Consider the following 10,085-nt stretch of genomic DNA (forward strand, 5'->3'; position numbering starts at 1 on the left):
GAACCCTGACAGAAGCAACATTTAAGTGGATTAAATTGAGGTTTATAATCTGATTTTGTAAGGGAATTATTGTAATTTCACTAAAATACTTAAAATATATTTTAAATGTTTGAAAGAGTCCTACTTGAAAAAGTCTAAACTACTTCACCTAATCCCAAGCCACGATAATCACTAATAAAGTATTCAGTTCATTGCACATTCACGTTCATTCACTAAAGAATAAAAATAAGGAGGGGCATTAAAGTAACTTAATATATAGATTATAATATGATTTTATCATTTAAATAATGTTGAATAAGTGAACAACAAACTCCCAAGGAAAGAGGTACACGACCTCCACTAGGAGTGCACTCAATGTGCACTCTTAATTCATTATCTCTTGTAAAAACGTTTTTCAGATTTATTTTACAATTCAAAAACAGAAAAATAAAATAAGCTTACTGATTCTAAAGATTTATAGGCGGTATTCATCAAAAAGAAAAAAGAAAAAAAATTGTACGCCTAAGTTCATTAAGAAATCACGTAAAGAACTTCACCCGTGAACAAGAATCAAAGCTTGGAAGAAAAGTTTGTGTGCGGGTGGAAACGTGTGGTTGTGGCTGGTTGTAAAGGCTGAAAAGGTATGGGTTTTCTTCTCTCTTGGTCACTTTCCTAAGATCTCCCTAAGGTTCAGTATGTATTCCAATAGAAAACTAAGGTTGTCCCGGTTGCATGCCTCTGTCATTAGATTCTCTGAAAAGTGATGCATGCGTTGGTATGTTTGCTGGTAGACAATATTAGGAACGTTTTTAATTATGTGTCATGTGATGTTTCCATACAGCGTATGATCATTTTATGTGTTTCCGACTATATGTTTGTTTTATGTACACAATAATGCTAGTTATCATGACAAGCATATTACTGATTTTTTTCAAGAAAGTGGTGAATTAGGTTCTATGCATTTCTTGTGTTATTAACATATGATGATGAAATGGTGATGTTCATGAACAAGAAAATAAAAGTAAATTTCATAACGAGTTGGTTAAAAGTTTATGTAAAACTCTAAGTTAAAATGCCTAAATTAAATTCAAAGAAAGTGAATTAAAGGTATATTTTAATGGAGTATAGTTTCGGCTATTCTCTAGTAAAAATGACGAAAAGTATATGCTTCCATTGAGGGTGGAACTCGAGGCCTTAAGGTCTTGATACTAAGATATTAAGGCTTAAAATAAAAGAAAAGAAAATGGGGTGAGAGGGAATTCGAACTTGGTCAGGTTGAAAGAAGCTTAGAAATAAAAGAAAAAGAAAATAGTGAGGGAAGGGGGATTCGAATTTGAATACTTGGCCAAGGGTGTGAGATACATAAATCTCACACCAAAATAAAATAATAAAAGTTGAGGCCACTGGATTCGATCCCAGTCCTCTTGACCGAATGAGTGAAGCCATCTAGCACTCCAAATAATTAACAATGAAGTGTTGCCTAAGGGATTCAAACTTGGGTCCCTTGACTGAAATTGTGAGAAACATTAAAATGAAATAAAATGCAGCCACTACGGATTGAACTTGGGTCCCTTGGCGGCACGTGTAAAATGCATAAGTCTTACATTACATATACTTAGATTGTCATGAAACACTTAGTCAATTATGAGTAATCCAAATTGGGTAAGAACATGAGTAAATGGTAAGATAATTAGATGAACATTAACGTAATGAGGTGAGTAATTACATTATACTATGATTCTAATGAAAAAAGTGACAACATAATAAGAGGCTAATATGAATGGATGAGAGAGTTAGGAGAAAAATAAATGTGGTGAATGGGGATTCAATCCACAACCTCTTGGATAGGTGAGAAAGTTAATACATAAATTAAAAGAAAAATAATGAACCTGTGGGGTATTGAACCCACAACATCCTTGCCTTAAAATGAAAAAGGAGAAGAGAACAACAAAGAAATATTATGGGGGTGATGGGAATTGAACTGGGGTCTCCCAAATCTGAAAAATGCAATTATCAAGTTTAAAAGAAGATTAAGTGTTGTTCAAGGGATTCAAAATGGGTTCCCTTGCCCAATTTCGTAATGAGACATAAGTAATTTGTAAACAAATATTTAATGAATGCTTCCTCTAAAGATCGAAATCAATAACTTGGAATATCTACAAGATGCATAAGTCTTGTACCACATAATCTTGGGTAAACATGAATCACTATGACAAACTATGAATGAAGCCTCATGGATTGTATGTGTAGAATTATAAGTCTAGCATACGTTTAAAAGTAAGTGAGCCTAAGATGTATGAGATAAAATTATGTCACCATAGAAGGATTAAGTAAGAGTGTGAAATGCACTAAATGGCCAAGTGCATTGGCATATGATGAAATGAACATTCACGTGAAGGGCTGAGTAATTTTGAAAAGGAAATGTGTTTAGGTTAATGAATGAGGTGACAATATGATAAGAGGATAATGTTAAAGATCAAAGCACTCTGAAATGAGCCTGAGTAAATGTAACCAAAAAGTACCTCACCTATGAGAGTGTAAAGCTACTAAAGAGACCAGTCTCTATGAACACTCTAATGAAAGTATTGAAGTTAATGCATACTTAATTTTAATGATGAAATGAGAAATCATCTAATGAGCTATGATGTCCTCATGCTAGAAGCCAACTTCCATGGTGTATAAGTTCAATGTAATGGAAATTTATACTGAGCGCCGATAGGCTAGCTATGAGTGGTGATGACTTCCTTCGAGAAGGGTGGATGTTCACATAACTCTCATTAGATGAGAATTTTCGGCATGCCGGGTATGGGTCTCCTTATATCTGTTAGTCTTTGGACCTATACTGCCAATATAGGGATCGAGTAGGGTTAAATTCCCTATATACGCTAGCATGTTTTGGTTCACTTTGGCCGGTGATTCCACCTCTTTTTAGTGTAGGGATTATACACTGGATTTTCATGATGCTCACATGATCTATGTTGGTTAAGTTTAAAGTTCCCAAAGAATCAATGAGGCCAGCCTCAAAGAATACACATAATGAAATGAACGATCCTAAAGGTGTAAGTATAGGGTAATCAAGAGGTGAGCTAGACTTATGTAATGACACGAGGTTATTCTTGGTCATTGCACATCAAACCCGATGAGAGTCTTAAACTACATCTTAGGTATGACTGGTTTTTGCACTAGTATATGAAAGAATGAAAATGAAGTACGTACGAATGAATGAAGCAGAATGAATGAAGCAGACTCTGTGTTTGCTAAAAAAAGGCTCCCTAGTTGAGGTCAAATATGTTGAGCCCTCGCTTTGGGGAGTCCTACTGTGAAGTCCATGATTCAAAGGTCTCATGGCATATGAAAGATTGATATAAACTATGTGATATTGTATGTGTAATATGTTATGTGTTGTTTGCAAAATGATAAGTATGATGATGCATGTTACTCTCATGGCATGACTTTCCTAATCCAAATTTGGGAAGTCCATTGACTTGACTTTCCATAATTCATATCGTTAGGAGAGATATCTTCTTAATCATGCATGTACTTGGTGTTTGCTTGCACATACCCATACTTAGTACGAGTCTATACTAATCCCATACAACTCTATACTTTTAGGTGCAGGCACAAGTGGACGCTAGAATATACAGTACAATGCTATAGCTATCCGGACGTGGAGCATTCATCCGGATTTTGTAGTCCCTCATTATTTCAAGGATGCTTTCCTATTATATTCTAGCTTAGATATAGGTTTGATTTAGTGGAGTATGTTCCACTAGCGTTTCGCTCCCACTTTATTTCAGAAATTTTATTGGGGTCATTTTGGAATGTATAATTTAATGCAGTATGGGAATATTTATTTTATTTGATGATGTTAAAATTAGATGGTTGATTGTGAACATTTATGAGTTTAAGGAGAATGTCTTATATTAATGTTAAGTAACAAAAATTTCAAATTTTCCGCTAAAATTAACCTAGATGAAGTAACGATGACGTATGTAGGCTTGTTTGCGACCTTTAAGAGGTCAACGACGGTGGTCTCGTCAAGGCTCTAGTTTTCGGTTGGGATAGTACAAAGGCTTTTGTCGTGTATTGTGATGCATCCCGAGTGGGTTTTGGGTGTCTTCTTATGCAACATGGAAAGATGATAGCCTACGCTCTAGACAACTTACGGTGCATACGAGAAATTATCCAACTCATGACCTTGAGTTAGCTGCCGTAGTATTTGCCTTGACAAAATGGAGGAATTACTTGTATGGTGTCCATGTTGATGTCTTCACTGACCATAAGAGTCTCTAATAGGTGTTTACCCAAAGGTAATTGAATCTGCGACAAGGATGGTGGTTACAATTGTTGAAAGATTACAACATGAGTGTCCTTTATCACCCCGGCAAGGCCAATGTGGTTGCGGATTCTCTAATTTGTACGACTTTGTGTAGTGTGTCTCACATAGATGAAGACCAGAAAGACCTATTCAAATATGTTCATAGGTTGTCTAGGTTGGGTGTGAGGTTGGAATATTCTTTGAGTGGTTGCGTATTGCCTCAAAATAACTTCGAGTGATCTTTGGTGGTTGAGGTGAAGTCCAAACAACACCTTGATCAATGATTGATGGAATTGAAAGAGTCATTTCTTCGTAAGCTAAATGAATCATACTCCTTCGGAGGGATGGTGTTTTGACGTACCAAGGTAGATTCTGTGTTCCCAAGGTATATGGATTGAGAGACTGGATCCTTGAGGAATCCCATGGGTCCTGCGATTCTATTCATCCGGGTGCCACAATGATGCACCATGACCTTAAGGAAACTTTTTGGTGGAAAGGTTTGAAGAAAGACATAGCGGTGTTTGTTTCTAAGTGTCAAAATTTCTGACAAGTGAAGGCGGAACATCTAAAGTCGGGTGGCTAACTACAAGATATCCAAATTCCTACTTGGAAGTGGGAAGACATCAATATGGATTTTGTGATAGGTTTGCCTAAGACTCAAAAACAATATAACTCCATATGGGTGGTGGTTGATAGATTGACAAAGTCTGCTCATTTTATTCCCTTCAAGTCTACTTATTTGGCGTAATATTATGCAAATATCTTCATAGATGAGATTGTGTGTTTCCAGAGTATTCTGTTATCCATCAATTATAACGTACTATTTAAAATCTTGAAGATATGCTTAAAGTTTGTGTCATAGACATCAATGGAAGCTGGTATAAACACTTGCATTTAGTGGAGTTTGCTTATAATAATAGCTCTCATTCATCCATTTCCATGGCTCCCTATTAAGCCTTGTATGGTAGGAGGTGTAGGTCTCCTATTGGGTGGTTTGAAGTGGGTGAGTCTTCTATTCGTCGTGTTGATTTTATTTATAAGACTTTGGATAAAGTTCATATTATAAGGTATCTCTTGCAAACGGCCTATAGTTGGCAAAAGTATTATGACAATCATAGGAGAAGGGATCTAGAGTGGAAGAAGTTAATAAGGTGTAATTGAAAATTTCACCTATGAAGGGGGTGGTGCAAAGAGTTGGAAAGTTTTCCTATGAGTTGAGGCTGCCTAGTGGATTGGTTTCGGTTCATCCGATTTTGCATGTCTCTACGCTAAAAAAGTGTGTCGCTGATCCCGAGTTCATTCTTCCTATTGAGGGTATTGGTGTCAAGGATAATCTCTCCTATGAGGAGTTTCAAGTTCAAATTCTTAATAGGAAAGTAAAGAAATTTAGGAATAAAGAGGTGGTCTCCGTAAAAGTGCTATGGAAAAATCACCTAGTCAAGGGTGCAACATTGGATGCCGAGGCTGACATGAAGTCCCGTTATCACATATTTTTAATAACTAAGGTTAGTCATTCTTTTTAAGAATATAAATATGAATACAAAATGAAGTTTTATGATTTTTGGTGAAGTCAAAAATGTACATTTTTGAATTGGCATTTCAATGACTTACAATGAACTATGCATTCGAACTTGAAATTTTGAATTTTTTTTTGGTTGAGTCATGTTGTGCATTTTGACATAGTGAGTCTTTATGAAATCATATAAAGCATGTTGATAGGTTGAACTTTGTCCTAATTGACACAACTAAAGTGTTTAGCTCATGTGTGTTGTGAGAAGAAAATGCCTCATGATGCAATGTTTGAACCTTATGGGTGAAAATTGAAGTTTTGAAATTTGTCTTGCTAAATTGATATGATATATGTTTCATAATATTGTTCATTGGTTGGGCTGATAGTATTGATTCTATTCCTTCCTTCAAAAAAAATTTGTGTCATTCGGGGACGAATGTTCCTAAGGGGGGAGGGGGGGATAATGTAACACTTCGAAAATCCAAGATGTGTCATAAAGCGTAACATAGGTTCCATGAGGTATAGACACTGTTTTTAAGTCTATATTAATGAATATAGGTAATTTAGGAAGTTTAGAAATCAAAACATCCAAGAATGTCCATGACGTGTGGAAGTTGGTTCAAAGAGGTACTAGCGTGCCTTAGCCTATATAACTAGATTTTAGGAGTCGGAAATGTATTAAATTTTGTAGAAGGGTGTATAACACATATTAAAGTCGATTCATGGTTGAAAATTCCGGGTACGACTACCCAAGGACCAACCAAGGGCCCTTGAGAAGGACCCTTGCATGTTGGAGAAAACACTGCCTTGGCAGTGTAAACCAACGAGAGTCAAATGACGACTCGTATATGGATCAACGGTGCCAACCATCGTCCCACACATAGAGAAAATAGGGAGGACCTTGCATGTATAACTATCTCACCTAAACGACGAGTGTGCAGGATGGACGAGAGCCAAGTTGTCGACTCACAAACGGCCCATCGATCATTGTTCCGTCTCTAAGGGTCAATTTTCTCTGCATGTTTTAAATCAAGTTCATTTAATAAGTTAAGGGGTTAGGTGGTTAATTGGGGGAAATACCCCAATCTCCATTAGTCTTAATCACAACTCACAAAATAAACTCTCTTACTTCTCTCTTCTTGCTCTCTCTATTGGAAGACACCATTGAATACTAAGCTAAGAATGATTTTGGGTGCTGGAAATGGACAATTTCATCTCCTACTCTTCATCAAAACGTTAAGGTATGAGATTTATTCACCTGGGAGACCTCATTCTTCAAAGGGTTCATTCAAAGTATTTCAAAAACTTGAGTTTTCAAGTGGGTTTCATCTAATCTCGAAATTGAAGTTATGAATTGAGTTGTTGATGATTTTTTAGGAAGTAATGGATAGATTAACATGTATTTTAACTTGATTGTGATAATTGTTGATGGTTTAGTTTTAAATGTAGAACATTACCCTGTACCTTTAACCCTTATTTGGATCTGACCTATATTGTATCATGATAATTCAATTTACTTGGTTATTGATTAAATAACTATCCTATGGTTTTAATATGAGTAGATTAAAATTAATTATAGGTCTATTATTCTAGTTCTTAATAGGTGATTTAGGTTATGGAGTATATTGTAAAATTGACCTTTGTATCTTCTTTTAAGCTATGATCTAGTGTTGTAATGTGTTATAGAGCTGCAATTGTCCTTTTTATCTTGTTGGTTATTATTGTGTGATTATTTTACTCCCTGAGTTGGGTTGAGTTACGGGTTGATGGTTATAACTTGGTCATGAATTGGGAAGGAGACTTGGTAAGTCTTGTGACCTCTATATTTTACTTCAATTTATTGTGAATTGTGATTGATCCATGATGTTGTGTTAAAGTGTGCCTTGATTAGGTTTGATAGGGTAGTACGATGTTGAATTGAAATGTCTTCTCTATGGTTGTAAGGTTGATTAAGGTGAAAGGTTATGAGGGTGTAGATAACTACCAATGTTCCTTATTATGAATGAACATGTAAATGTGTTGACCTTACTTATATTGATTGTGATGAGAGGAATATATTCATGAAATTCATATTGATCTATGATGATGATGATTATACAAGGGCTAGACCCTATGACCTAAACTAAGTTAGCATTGATACACAAAGACACTAAAGACATTTTAAGAAGGGACTTAGCTTAGCAGCGTGTGATCTTGTGTGAGGGGGTGACACTTTCCCACATAGGGAAGGAGGTTTCACTACGGTCCTCACGGGGTGGAGAGACTCATGAACCAAATAGGGTATAGAGTGATGTTTACAAGGCATCCCCAAGTTCCTTAACTATGTTCCCACCATAGGAATACTAGCTAGTTGATCCACCTAGATGCTATGGTTCATGTTAGGTTCAATCTTGGCCGGTAGAAAACCTTCCATCGATGTAAGATTTTACAACACCAGATTCCACACTTAGATCTTGTTGTCTATGTCGGTTAAGGCAACTGTTCCCTAAACTAAAATGAAGTAATAAATTATAAACTAACTTGGGTGACTTAAGAGGTTTGAATTAGCTTGGGTAGGGGTTTGGGGCTCTACCTATGTCTTGCACTTAGTTTGCCTTGAGGGGAGCTATAGGAAGTTGATATTTTGTATGTATATGATAATGATGTAAACGATAATAGCATGTTGACTTTACATGTGAATGATATCATATGGTGATGGTTATGCTTATGAACATGTATTTGGTCTATATTGTTAAGGTATGATGTTATGTATCATTAAGAGTCATATTGTGTATAGTTGGACATTGGTTATTGATTTCTTGTTGAGTTACTTGATTAAGTAAGGTTATGGGGCTTTGCTTAGTTATTGCACTTGTTGACTTGATAGGGAGTACTTGTCTTGCTTATTATGCTATGATAAAGGCTTATTCATGCTTGTGATGTTATTCCTTGATGATAGGTTAATAGTAAAGAATGGGTTGTATGATGGTATGCATATTACTTACTTTGCTTAAATGAATGTCATTGTTGCTTGGTATGGTTTATATGATACTTTGTCAAGATGGCATTTCAAATAATATATGGGAAATATCATACTTTGTGACCATTTTTACCATAACCAAAACAATTATACATTCCTTTAAGGCAATCACTATAATGTTTCTTGCCAAACCTTCTACATGTTGGCTTATTTGTTGGGGAACTACTACTCCTTCCCTTTTGAGTCTTAGGGTTTGAAACCCTATCATCACGTTACTTAGGGAACTTGTAAGGAACTTCATTAGAGAACCTTTTATTGAACTTAAGATTTTCTTTAATGTCAAACCTACCCCTTGAAGCACCATTAAAATATCTTTCCCTTTGGGCATCCCACTCTTTCTCTTAACCCCTGTATCTTCCACTTGCTGAAAATTAACCATGAGACGAGAAATGTTCATATGATCATGTAACATAGCCGAAAAATATTCTTCCTTCAAGTCATCCGACACCTCCGTCATAAAGAGGCGCATTTCATCCCTAGGGTAGGAAACAAAAAAGAAGCATACTTTGACAATTTCATAAATTTCAAAGAGTAGTCAAATACACTCATACCTTCTTGACGAAGGTTGATGAATTCCTCCACTTTGTCGTCCCTCTTTTCTCTAGTGAAGAACGGATCAAGAAAAACCTTCTTGAAGATTTCCCTTGTCACCGGTCCACCCCTTAAAGGCCTATTGTCTCTCAATTGGACGTAGCATGTTTGTGCCACATCCTTGAGTTGGTAAGTGGCTATCTCGTCTTTCTCACTAGTATTCAACCACATAGCATAGCGAATTTTGTAGACTTCATCAATGAAATCATGGAGGTCTTCCTCAACTTTGGACCCAAAGAAATTATGAGAATTTATTTTAGTGAAATCTCTGAAACAGGAGGCCATGGTGCCAACATGATGGTTTTTCTCTGTCACATCCCAAAACCATACCCTAGAAGTTAGGGTACAATCTTGGATTGTAACTGGCATCGTCAAACTCTCGGAGTTCTTAGACAAGCCTCTTTCATATCATTTATGGCATATACATAGTAAAAAGTAGTGCAAAATTAAAAAATTTCACAAAACATAATATAGTCTAAAAAATCTCTTTCGTATAAAAGTAATAGGAAATACTAAGTCTCAATCTCATCATCTTAAGACACAAGAATACTTCGGACATGGCCCATACTTCAAAATACGAATATAGAAATACTTAGTCTATTACAATACTTCAATAAGAAATATAAAATACATATATTCCCTCGAGAAGCGAGGACATACTTCAACTT

The 10,085-nt window shown here is 35.9% G+C and overlaps 1 long non-coding RNA gene across 1 annotated transcript; it reads left to right on the forward strand.

The window, feature by feature from the left end:
* The first annotated feature begins 238 nt into the window (after positions 1 to 238).
* LOC138338230 (uncharacterized) lies at positions 239 to 3,856 on the forward strand. The gene is made up of 2 exons (XR_011211670.1): positions 239 to 620; positions 3,592 to 3,856. It is a non-coding gene; the product is annotated as an uncharacterized lncRNA (long non-coding RNA).
* Positions 3,857 to 10,085: the final 6,229 nt, after the last annotated feature.

This window comes from Solanum lycopersicum, chromosome 9 (assembly GCF_036512215.1).
Source record: "Solanum lycopersicum chromosome 9, SLM_r2.1".
Taxonomy (NCBI): domain Eukaryota; kingdom Viridiplantae; phylum Streptophyta; class Magnoliopsida; order Solanales; family Solanaceae; genus Solanum; species Solanum lycopersicum.